At 34.4% G+C, this 12,237-nt stretch overlaps 1 protein-coding gene across 1 annotated transcript in view; it reads right to left on the minus strand.

The window, feature by feature from the left end:
- The window catches only part of SPON1 (spondin 1), a 388,936-nt gene that overhangs the window by 236,898 nt on the left and 139,801 nt on the right, over positions 1-12,237 (minus strand). The window lies entirely within an intron of this gene.

The following is a 12,237-nucleotide window of genomic DNA, read 5'->3' on the forward strand; positions in this document are numbered from 1 at the left end:
CTTAAAAATGCTAGTATAAAATAATAAATAACAACTAAAATCTATAATAAAATCCAGTGTCAATTATACATGGTCTGACTATATGTTAGTTGCAAAGCCATATTATGGAATGACATGACTGTGTCCATTTGCCTCCTTCAAAAACGAAGTAACAAAGAAGATAAGGCTCTATGATTTATTATTTTTAACACAGGGAAATAAGCATTTTGGCTATTGTGCACCTTTAGAATTTTGAGACACTTGTGTGCATTCTCAGAAATGGCTGTCATGATAGAATGAGATATTATAACTCAGTGTAACTGTTTGTTCTGTTATGATTATTTAAGACTTGAGAATATTATATAATGATAACTATTTCTTCTTAAGAATCAACAGCATAATTTAAATTCAATACAGTATTATTCACAAAGTTACTATTTATAGCAATTCAGCTTTTAAGATCTAGTCCCTGCCAACAACTGGTGTTCTGTGTGTGGGGTCTCTACATTTGAGATATAAATAAACTATATTTCACATTTAATTTTAATGGGGTTTGTGTTATTTTAATTGTAATTTTTAAATTTCGGCCTATTTAAATAAGTTTTTTAATTTAGTGTTTTTACCTTGTATTATATTTGGATTATTTTAATTGTAATTTTTAAATTTCAGCCTATTTAAATAAGTTTTTTAATTTAGGGCGGTATAAAAATTTGATTAATTAATTAAATAAATAAATAAATAAATAAATAAATAAATAAATAAATAAATAAATAAATAAATAAATAAATAAATAAATATATTTAAATTTATTCTGTCCTCTCTCAATCTTCCAGGTTCTTAAAGAAAAAGTAATCCATATATCATCACAACTTCCCTTTTTGCAAAGAGCAAGCTAATAAAACCAAAAGCACATAAAAATAAATAAATCACTTAATCATAATGAATAACCAGCCACCAAGAGTTTATTAAACCGATATCTTGTTTTTCCAACGTGCCATAAAATCTCCCATGTCCAATCACCATGCTATTGATAAACAATCTGGATTTTTCAAACATACTATACATGATATCAGTTCAAAAGCTGAAGCAGCATCTGTGGAAGAGGGAGCTTCTCTAGAGTAGTAGCAACAACTCCAGACATAGTTCTCTGAACTATATTATTAGTTATTAAAAGATCTTCTTACACGGCCACTTGGAACAAGACAGTGAAAGACACTAGGCATTATGGCCAGAATTTCAATAAAACATTATTCTACACACACCAAAAAAACAACAACAAACTAACTAATCAAAGAACCATACACTTCCAGCATCATTTGAATTTCATTAACAGACGAGATCTATATTTGAACTATTTTATATTTATTTTGTGTCTTCAAGTCAGTACCGACTCCTGGCAACTGCCTGGACAAGCCCCTGCAATTTTTTTGACAAGATTTTGGAAGTTGTTTAGTATTACCTCCTTCCTAGAGCTGAGAGGAAGAGAATATCTCAAAGTTACCCAAATTTATCCAGCTATCTTTGCGTCTATGGCAAAATTAGAACTCATAGTTTCCTACTTTCCCACTAGTCTGGTGCCTTAAACCAATAACCAACTGGCCAACCAACTATGCTTGAAATATTTTCAACTTATTCAAGGCCAAAATCTATTTTTATGTATATTATAGTACTCAGATGCTATTGATAAACAATCTGGATTTTCAAACATTTGATCAATACAGTCCCGTTTCAAAGTCAGTCCCATTTAATTCAGCAATTGACCTATGGGAATACCACAAAGCCAACAACAACAATTTATTATTACCGTCTTAGACAGAGACCAAAACAAATAAAAGCACTCAGTGTATATACACTTAAAAATGCTAGTATAAAATAATAATAATAGGAAGAAGAAGAAGAAGAAGAAGAAGAAGAAGAAGAAGAAGAAGAAGAAGAAGAAGAAGAAGAAGAAGAAGTAGTAGTAGTAGTAGTAGTAGTAGTGGTGGTGGTGGTGGTAGTAGTAGTAGTAGTAGTAGTAGTAGTCAGCTGCAGAAGGCCACCTTACTGGGATCTGCTCGCATAATTCAATGATACATCACGCAGTCCTAAACGCTTGGGAAGTGTTCGACTAGTGATCTGTGATACGAAATCCAGCATAGTTATCTCGTTTGTTGTGTATACTGTCATTTTGTGTAAATAAAATAATAAATAACAACTAAAATCTATAATAAAATCCAGTGTCAATTATACATGGTCTGACTATACGTTAGTTGCAAAGCCATATTATGGAATGACATGACTGTGTCCATTTGCCTCCTTCAAAAACAAAGTAACGAAGAAGATAAGGCTCTATGATTTATTATTTTTAACACAGGGAAATAAGCATTTTGGCTATTGTGCACCTTTAGAATTTTGAGACACTTGTGTGCATTCTCAGAAATGGCTGTCATGATAGAATGAGATATTATAACTCAGTGTTACTGTTTGTTCTGTTATGATTATTTAAGACTTGAGAATATTATATAATGATAACTATTTCTTCTTAAGAATCAACAGCATAATTTAAATTCAATACAGTATTATTCACAAAATTACTATTTATAGCAATTCAGCTTTTAAGATCTAGTCCCTGCCAACAACTGGTGTTCTGTGTGTGGGGTCTCTACATTTGAGATATAAATAAACTATATTTCACATTTAATTTTAATGGGGTTTGTGTTATTTTAATTGTAATTTTTAAATTTCGGCCTATTTAAATAAGTTTTTTAATTTAGTGTTTTTACCTTGTATTATATTTGGATTATTTTAATTGTAATTTTTAAATTTCAGCCTATTTAAATAAGTTTTTTAATTTAGTGTTTTACCTTGTATTATATTTGGATTATTTTAATTGTAATTTTTAATAGTTTAAGAGATGGATGTAATGTTAATTAGAATGTAATTGTTATAATAGATATATTTTAGATGGGAGGTTCCAGCTGGTTTAACACTGAATTATAAAGGAAGAAAATTTGAAAGAGATTTTTATTCAGGCCTTTGCTCAGATAGAGGAGTGGAACCAGAAGATTTTGAAGTTAATATTGAAAAATTTATCGTGTTAATTCTTGGTGGGCAAGGCAGAAGTGTTTACCGAGAGATGTGGTTATTTATTTTACAAATAAGAGGATTAGGTATGGAATTTTGCAAGCATTTTATAAAAATAAAATTTCAAATATTAGGACAAGATATAATAATGATGAAGGAAATTCCTCCTAAAATGTTAAGAAAGAGAAAAGAATTTGCCTTTCTGGTGGATGAGCTTAAGAAACATCAGATATATTTTAGATGGGAGGTTCCAGCTGGTTTAACACTGAATTATAAAGGAAAAAAGTATTTTCTCAATACAATTTGTGAAGCACGAGATTTTTATACTAATGTATTAAAGATTGGGAATTCTTTGTTAACAGATGTTAAGTTGAATGGTGAATAGATGGTTGAAAATGTGTAAGATAGAAGAAGGGAGGAGAATGTTTAACTTTATTATATATGATTATGGTTAATTTTTGTAAATGATTTATTGTGGATATAAATGTGTAATTTTAGGGGTACTATTTGATATATTTAAGGTATAAAGGAATAGGAAGATGGAATATTGTTTAATTTTGGAGGATAGATAGTAAAATTTAGGAATTTGGATTAAATATTATATTTAAGAGATGGATGTAATGTTAATTAGAATGTAATTGTTATAATAGATATATTTTGGATAAGTTATAGGTGTAATTTTAATAATGTTATTTGATATAAGTAAGGTAAAGTGAAGATTTTAACTACTACAATTGATACTTTGGATATTTGTAATATTATTTGTTGTATATATAAATGTTAAAGATGTGAAAAGATGGACTATTGCTTACCCTTGAAGGTTGGACAGAAAAATTAAAGAAACTAAGTTGGAAATATGAACTATTTTTGAGAGACTGCTTAGGGAAGAAAGACATTTTAGAAGAACCCTTGGTGAATATTGGAAGATGGAACGTTGTTTTGATATTGATTGATGAAGGTTGGATATTAAAAACTATGTACTTTATTCAAGAATAAACACTAACTCAATCGGAAACTTCTGAGAACTCTAGGAGTGGAATGGTCTGATATATAATGGATTGGAAGAAAAGTATCTTCTTTGTCTTTGGAAGGGGAGTGGAGGTTTTAAGGAATGACTATGGATTATGATTTGTGCTAGATTTTAATTTTGTTGTTAGTTTTATACCCTGTATTCGGTTCTCGGAAGTCCTGGGGGTGGGGGAGGAAGGGAAGGGAGGGAGGGGCAGAAAATGGATTGATAGTTAATGTACAAAGATGATTGAAGATGTATAATTAATGTAAGATCGGACCTGCCTGGATACTACTTTAGAATGATGGGAAAGAAGGAAGTAGAAGAGAGAAGGAGGAAAGAGAAGAGGAGGAGGAGGAAAGGAAGGAAGAGGGGAAGAGGGAGAAGAAAGGAGTAGGGAGGAAAGAGGAGAGGATGTAGATAAGAGAGGGGGAGGATGGTTATGGAAAGTAGAAAAAGGTAGAGAAGGAGAGTAAAAGGAAAAGGAAGGGGGTGGTGACCGGCAGATCCGATTAATTGTATATGATGGTACATTAAATATGTTATTGGATATGTTATTGGATAAGAATGTCAAAATAAAACTTTTTTGAACAACAAAAAAAAATAGTTTACCAATAAAGGAGAATATTTGTAGCTCAGGATTGAAATCAGAGGTCCTTGATGCTCTCTGAGCTTGGTCGCTTACTTGCAGACATTTCACTACCTAAACTAGATAACTAGTGTCATTCTTGGTTATATATTTTTGCTTGATTAGAATGGTTTCTTCTCTTCTGCTATTCTTATGGTTCCTTATATTTCTTTATTGTTTACTATATCATCAGTATAATTTTTTGATGCTTTTTTTTTTTTGTTTACATTTATACCCCGCCCTTCTCCGAAGACTCAGGGCGGCTTACAGTGTATAAGGCAATAGTCTCATTCTATTTGTATATATTTTTTACAAAGTCAACTTATTGCCCCCCCAACAATCTGGGTCCTCATTTTACCTACCTTATAAAGGATGGAAGGCTGAGTCAACCTTGGGCCGGGCTCGAACCTGCAGTAATTGCAGGCTTTGTGTTCTTAATAACAGGCTGTTCTTAATAACAGGCCTTACCAGCCTGCGCCATTCACCGGCTTAATTTCACATTGCCGGATTCAGTATTATATTTATATAAATTCCACAAAGGTATAGGCCTCCATCTCTCTTTTAGATGATGCAGTGAAGTCAATCAAGCAATTTCTTTTTAACCACTGGTCATTATAATAGCAGTATAACACATTTTGTTAGATTGCCTTGCAGGTGTTTTGGCTTGGATGTCATTGCACACCTTAAACATGGGTAAGATATGTTGCTGCTGCTGTTGAATAGAATAGAATAGAATAGAATAGAATAGAATAGAATAGAATAGAATAGAATAGAATAGAATAGAATTTATTGGCCAAGTGTGATTGGACACACAAGGAATTTGTTTTGGTGCATATGCTCTCAGTGTACATAAAAGAAAAAGAAAAAAAATACCTTCATCAAGGTACAACATTTACAACACAATTGATGGTCAATATATCAATATAAATCATAAGGATAGCAACAAAAAGTTACAGTCATACAGTCATAAGTGGAAAGAGAATGGTGATGGAAACGATGAGAAGATTAACAGTAGTGTAGATTTAATAAATAGTTTGACAGTGTTGAAGGAATTATTTGTTTAGCAGAGTGATGGCTTTCGGGAAAAAACTATTCTTGTGTATAGTTGCTCTGGTGTGCAGTGCTCTATAGCGTCGTTTTGAGGGTAGGAGTTGAAACAGTTTATGTCCAGGATGTGAGGGATCTGTAAATATTTTCACAGCCCTCTTCTTGATTCGTGCAGTATACAGGTCCTCAATGGAAGGCAGGTTGGTAGCAATTATTTTTTCTGCAGTTCTAATTATCCTCTGAAGTCTGTGTCTTTCTTGTTGGGTTGCAGAACCGAACCAGACAGTTATAGAGGTGCAAATGACAGACTCAATAATTCCTCTGTAGAACTGGATCAGCAGCTCTTTGGGCAGTTTGAGCTTTCTGAGTTGGTGCAGAAAGAACAGTCTTTGTTGTCCTTTTTTGATGATGTTTTTGATGTTAGCTGTCCATTTTAGATCTTGTGATATGATAGAACCTAGAAATTTGAAGGTTTCTACTGTTGATACTGTGTTGTCAAGTATTGTGAGAGGTGGAAGTATGGAAGGGTTTCTCCTAAAGTCTACCACCATTTCTACAGTTTTGAGTGTGTTCAGTTCCAGATTGTTTTGGTTGCACCACAAGGCTAGTCGTTCGACCTCTCGTCTATATGCGGATTCGTCATTGTCTCGAATGAGACCAATCACTGTTGTGTCATCTGCGAACTTCAGTAGCTTAACAGATGGATCATTGGAGATGCAGTCATTGGTATACAGAGAGAAGAGAAGTGGGGAGAGCACACAGCCTTGGGGGGGCCCTGTGCTAATTGTACAGGTATTTGATGTGATCTTGCTTAGCTTCACCTGTTGCTTCCTGTTTGTTAGGAAGCTTGTGATCCACTTACAAGTCTGTTCCGGTACCTGTAGCTGGTTTAGCTTAGTTAGAAGAGTGTCTGGAATGATGGTATTGAATGCTGAACTAAAGTCTACAAAAAGGACCCTTGCATAGGTCTTTGGAGATTCAAGATGTTGTAGGATGTAGTGCAGAGCCATATTAACAGCATCATCTGTTGATCTATTTGCTCGGTATGCAAATTGCAAGGGGTCTAACAGCGGATCCGTGATGGTTTTCAAGTAGGAAAGCACTAGCCTTTCAAAGGCTTTCATGACTACAGATGTTAAAGCAACTGGTCTGTAGTCATTCAGTTCCTTGATAGTGGGCTTCTTTGGCACTGGGATGATGGTAGAGCGTTTGAAGCAAGAAGGAACATAGCACATCTCTAGTGATTTATTGAAGATATGGGTGAAGATGGGGGCCAATTGGTCAGCACAGACTTTTAAGCAAGAAGGAGTTATCTTGTCTGGGCCTGGAGCTTTTCCTGGCTTTTGTCTGTGAAATAGGTTCTGCACTTCCTTTTCTGTGATCACTAGGGGTTGTGAACCCAATGGGATGGGGTCAGTTTTTATTTTTATTGTTTTCCTGATCATCCTGCAGCCATGAGACTATAAAGCTGATTGTTTTCATTTCTGGACTAAGGTAGCAGTTTGTCAGTTATACACTACTTTCTATCTTCAAATCCAAAAGATGTCTGTTAGGACACTTTGTGATGTTTCCTCTTGTCAAATTTCTCCTTTGGCAATACTTCTCTATAGACTTCCAATCTAGTCACATTATCATTTTCCAAGCTCCCTCTATAGATACTGTATTCTTCATTATCCTCATTATGCTTCATTCTCATTATATGCTTCACCAAATAACCTGATCTAGTTTGTTCCATTTACTAGAATAACATTTTGTCTTTGGGTGTTTATGTCTGTGGTTCTTATTTTGTGAAGTCAACTGCCTTTGACCCTTCAATTAAAGGCTACATTAATGCAATTTATAAAGGAGCTAAAATAGCTTTAGGTCTTGCTTTCATGGAAGGGCTATTTCTTTGGTCTGATGAGTTAAGGACATCAGTGATGTCCTTAAACTTTGTCAGTTCATGGAATCTAGTGGAAATTGAACATTTTAAAATGATGTCCATATGCATCTATGTGTATAATTAAAAATTAAGATTCTTATATTACCTATTACCCCTATTACCTTATATTACCTTGTCTGGTTGAGTTGATTGTTCTAGATTTTAGATTCTGAAAGTAAATTTATTGTTTATTGTTTCATTGAGAATTTATTGCATTTTAATTTTTAATATTATATTAATTTATTTTGTATATTATATATTCATTTTACAGATTTTTAACACATGAAATAGTACTAATACTATGGCAAAAAAAAATAAGCAGAAAGGCACTCTTCATATCAATACCAAACTGGAAAACATTATTTTTTTCCTATATGGGTAAAGATAGGGAATAAAAATTTCAGTGCATTGTTTCGATTTATATCCTCAACATTAATTCCATTAGATTTAATTCTGTAATAAATCAGTAATTTTGGAACAGTAGCACTTATCATATCGCAAGATCTAAAATGGACAGCTAACATCAAAAACATCATTAAAAAAGGACAACAAAGAATGTTCTTTCTGCGCCAACTCAGTAAGCTCAAACTGCCCAAGGAGCTGCTGATTCAGTTCTACAGAGGAATTATTGAGTCTGTCATTTGCACCTCTATAACTGTCTGGTTCGGTTCTGCAACCCAACAAGAAAAACACAGACTTCAGAGGATAATTAGAACTGCAGAAAAAATAATTGCTACCAACCTGCCTTCCATTGAGGACCTGTATACTGCACAAATCAAGAAGAGGGCCGTGAAAATATTTACAGATCCCTCACATCCTGGACATAAACTGTTTCAACTCCTACCCTCAAAATGACGCTATAGACCACTGCACACCAGAACAACTAGACACAAGAACAGTTTTTTTCCCTAAGGCCATCACTCTGCTAAACAACTAATTCCATCAACACTGTCAAACTATTTACTGAATCTGCACTACTATTAATCCTCTCATAGTTCCCATCACCAATCTCTTTCCATTTATGACTGTATGACTATAACTTGTTGCTGGCAATCCTTATGATTTATATTGATATATTGACCATCAATTGTGTTGTAAATGTTGTACCTTGATGAACGTATCTTTTCTTTTATGTACACTGAGAGCATATGCACCAAGACAAATTCCTTGTGTGTCCAATCACACTTGTCCAATAAAAAATTCTATTCTATTCTATTCTATTCTATTCTATTCTATTCTATTCTATTCTATTCTATTCTATTCTATTCTTTCCTGCAGAGCTGTTTTTCAAAAGTGAAGTTTTACTAGACTGCATATAATTAGCAATGACTGTGGCTAGCAATGTTATACCTCATATTCAAATGAACAAAGAAATAGCAGGTAAGAAGAAAATGTATTATAACTGAAGGGCAAAACTGTTACTATAATTGAATACCAACGACAAAATGAGAATGCATAATGGTAACTGCTGGAATAATGAAGCAACAATAGCAAAACACAAGTTATTCCATATTCTTTTGTTGTTAACGATGATAATAGAGCTTTGTTTAGAAACAAAATGAAGGTAGTTGCAAATGATATAATTTACAGTGCAATCAAAGAGTTTTTCTCAGTAGAACTTTCATGAATATGTAGCACATTGTTAAGAGCGATAGTATACATTGGTCAAATGAGACATTGGTTTTAAAAGATCTATTCATAACAGGTTATTATTGAAGTAAATGGCTGATTACTACAGTCAAGCGCTTTCTTGTGGACATGTGTTTCTTGTTTGAAAAAGAGATAGATGACTTAAAAGTGACCATTTTTTAAAGAACTTGGAATGATGGGTGAGGACAGAATCAGGTAAAATAGAATTGTTGGATGGAACTTGGATTGGGTCTTTAAAGAATTGCAGGAACCAGGACTTTTTCTGTGATGGAGCCAGATTTTTGAGCTCCGGCCACTGTCTGAATTAATCCCTGCTGTTTTCCTGTCAAGGTTTTTGGAAGTGGATTGACATTGCCTTCTTCCTAGGGATGAGAGAGAGAGAGCGATTGGCCCATTGTTACCCAGCTGACTTTGTGCCTAAGGCACGACTAAAACTCATAGTCTCCCAGTTTCTAGATTGATGCTTTAACCACTGCACTAAATTTTGCTATGGTATTTAAACAATATGTGTAGAATATCAATATACAAGTATCTAGAGGAAAGCTGTTCCAGAGTAGAATTCTGCTCCACAGAATTTGCTAAACCCTTTGAGATGGGAAAAATTAAAATGGAAGAGGGTATTGTATATTGAACAGTGATAACATAGCAGTACAAACATTGTCGTAATAACAGCAATTGAATAGCAATAGTATACAGTATAGTAATAGAGAAAGCAATAGAATAGAATATAGAAGGCACTCACATAGCATGTTTATATATTTGTTTTTACAAAATAAAACATTTCCCCACCTCTCATAGGAAGAGCTCAATAAACTGGAATCCGGGGCTCTTAGAGCCTGGGTCAACCTAACTGGGTAAGATTTTAAAAAAAAGAATATCCCCATGAGATAAAATGGGCTCTAAAATACTACTCTAGTGCAGGAATTCTCAATTAGTGCATCCTGGATTTAAACTCACCATTCTTTTAACTGTATAATATTAGCTCTAGCTATTGAATGAAAATATTCCTGTACTCTGCATGCCCCATGATAAATGTGCCTGCTATCTTCTTTTCTCCATGCCCATATTTTTAACTTTGGCTGGCCAACAACCTACTTTTCTATGCACACTGAACCTGAGCTGCAAACATTTCTGGGTCATATTAGGTAACAAATACTAGATGTATAGGTCATTTTATAGTGTTTAATATTTATTTTAATACATTCTCCTAGTGACAATCCCATGGCCAGATTGAAATAATAACTGGAAAAGGGACTTATTTTTTTATTTTTATTTATTTACTAAATTTATTTGCTGCCCATTTCACCACAAGATGAGACGAAACTTAATCTCATTTAAGCTAAAAGAACTACTCGTAATTATTCTTTAGCTGAAGAAGCAACAAACAGAACTTGGAACCCATATTATTCAGAAAAACGTTTACAAATAACAAAAGAACTTTATATGTTGTCTACCAATCAAAGTAAAGCAAGTATATTCTCAACAATCACTATAGCAGACCTCCCCAAAATTTTCAGCTTTGGGGACCAGCTGGGGGGGGAGAGGGGATGGCTCCCCACATGCAGCAGACAAGCAGGTCCAGTTGCAACTCGGTTTGCACAAGTGGCAGGAACGTGTGCCCACTGCTTGCACAAATGGAGAGCGCTCACTATCTGCTCTCACAAATGTATATGCACGTGTTCACCTGCCTGCCACTTCAGCCCAGTTCCGAAAGACTCAAGCCCTGTAATGGGTCGCAGCCTAGGGTTTGGGGACCCCTGCACTATAGAATCTTAGCAGTAGGAAAACCTGTCTTCAAAGAAAAGAACAAGGAAGTCCAGTTGCCTCCTGAAAAAAGCACCTTTGGGACAACCACGACCTGGATGACTGGGAATCTCCATATAGCTGTAGGAAAAGTTGGTCTTTGCATTTGCTCTATAGTTTCAACTTCAGTCACAAATTTGAAGCACAATTTTTAATGTGTCAATATAAGCTCCTTTATTAACACACCCAGTTCTATATCTGAATTGGGCAGTCTTCAACTTAATAAAGTTGAGACAAAAATCTATGAAGCTGATATCAATAACATCTGATATACAGACAAAATTCTGTCTGCATGAACTTTAGCTTGTTGCATGGGAACAAAGCAATATTAAAGAATAAAATACACACAAAGCCTTTAATAATATGTTGCCCATTGTATAGTCTTTATTAAAGCAAACTGAAAGTAACTCAAAATTTCAGATCACTTGATTGATTTCATTGTCACTGATATGAAGGTATTATTTAAAGATCTAAAAGTAAAATCCAATAACAGAACTGGGAAAAAACGGTAAAACTCTAGGACCTCTAATACGGGGAGTTGCAATCAAATAATGGCTGACTTTTTTCCCCATTAAATATCAGGTTTATATTAAATTAAATTTATATATAAAACACTGATCAGCACTGAAAATAATAGCCTAGAGGATCAATGCAACAGAGTGCCATGTTGTTAAATAAGCATCCAATTAGAGCTGTAATCCTACATGTTCAATGCTTTGAAATGGTATTTTATCTTAGCATTTTCCCTGTAGGGTAGCAATAGAAGGCAGCTGAAACCTCATGATCCATACATTTCACATTTGGATATGAAAGCTCGACTGCTTTTCTGTGCATGTGTAAAATCTGAATACAAAATAAAGTCCTTTGAAAGACCATGCAGGGTCATCTAAAGCAGCGGTCACCAACTGGTGGTCCGTGGACCACTGGTGGGTCATGAGAAAATTTTGGTGGTCCACAGAAAAATTATTTGCATTTTTTTATATTGCACTAAATCACGGGTCCTCAAACTATGGCCCCTGGTCCAGATATGTGCAATGAACGTTTGTGTTCCTGCAAGAGTTTCCCCCTTCGGGGTCTTTTTGTGTGGGTCAGAGGGGGGCAGAAATTCTGACTTGGGGTCTGCTTCAGCCTCCTGGT

This window comes from Ahaetulla prasina, chromosome 1 (genome assembly GCF_028640845.1).
Source record: "Ahaetulla prasina isolate Xishuangbanna chromosome 1, ASM2864084v1, whole genome shotgun sequence".
Classification (NCBI taxonomy): Eukaryota; Metazoa; Chordata; class Lepidosauria; order Squamata; family Colubridae; genus Ahaetulla; species Ahaetulla prasina.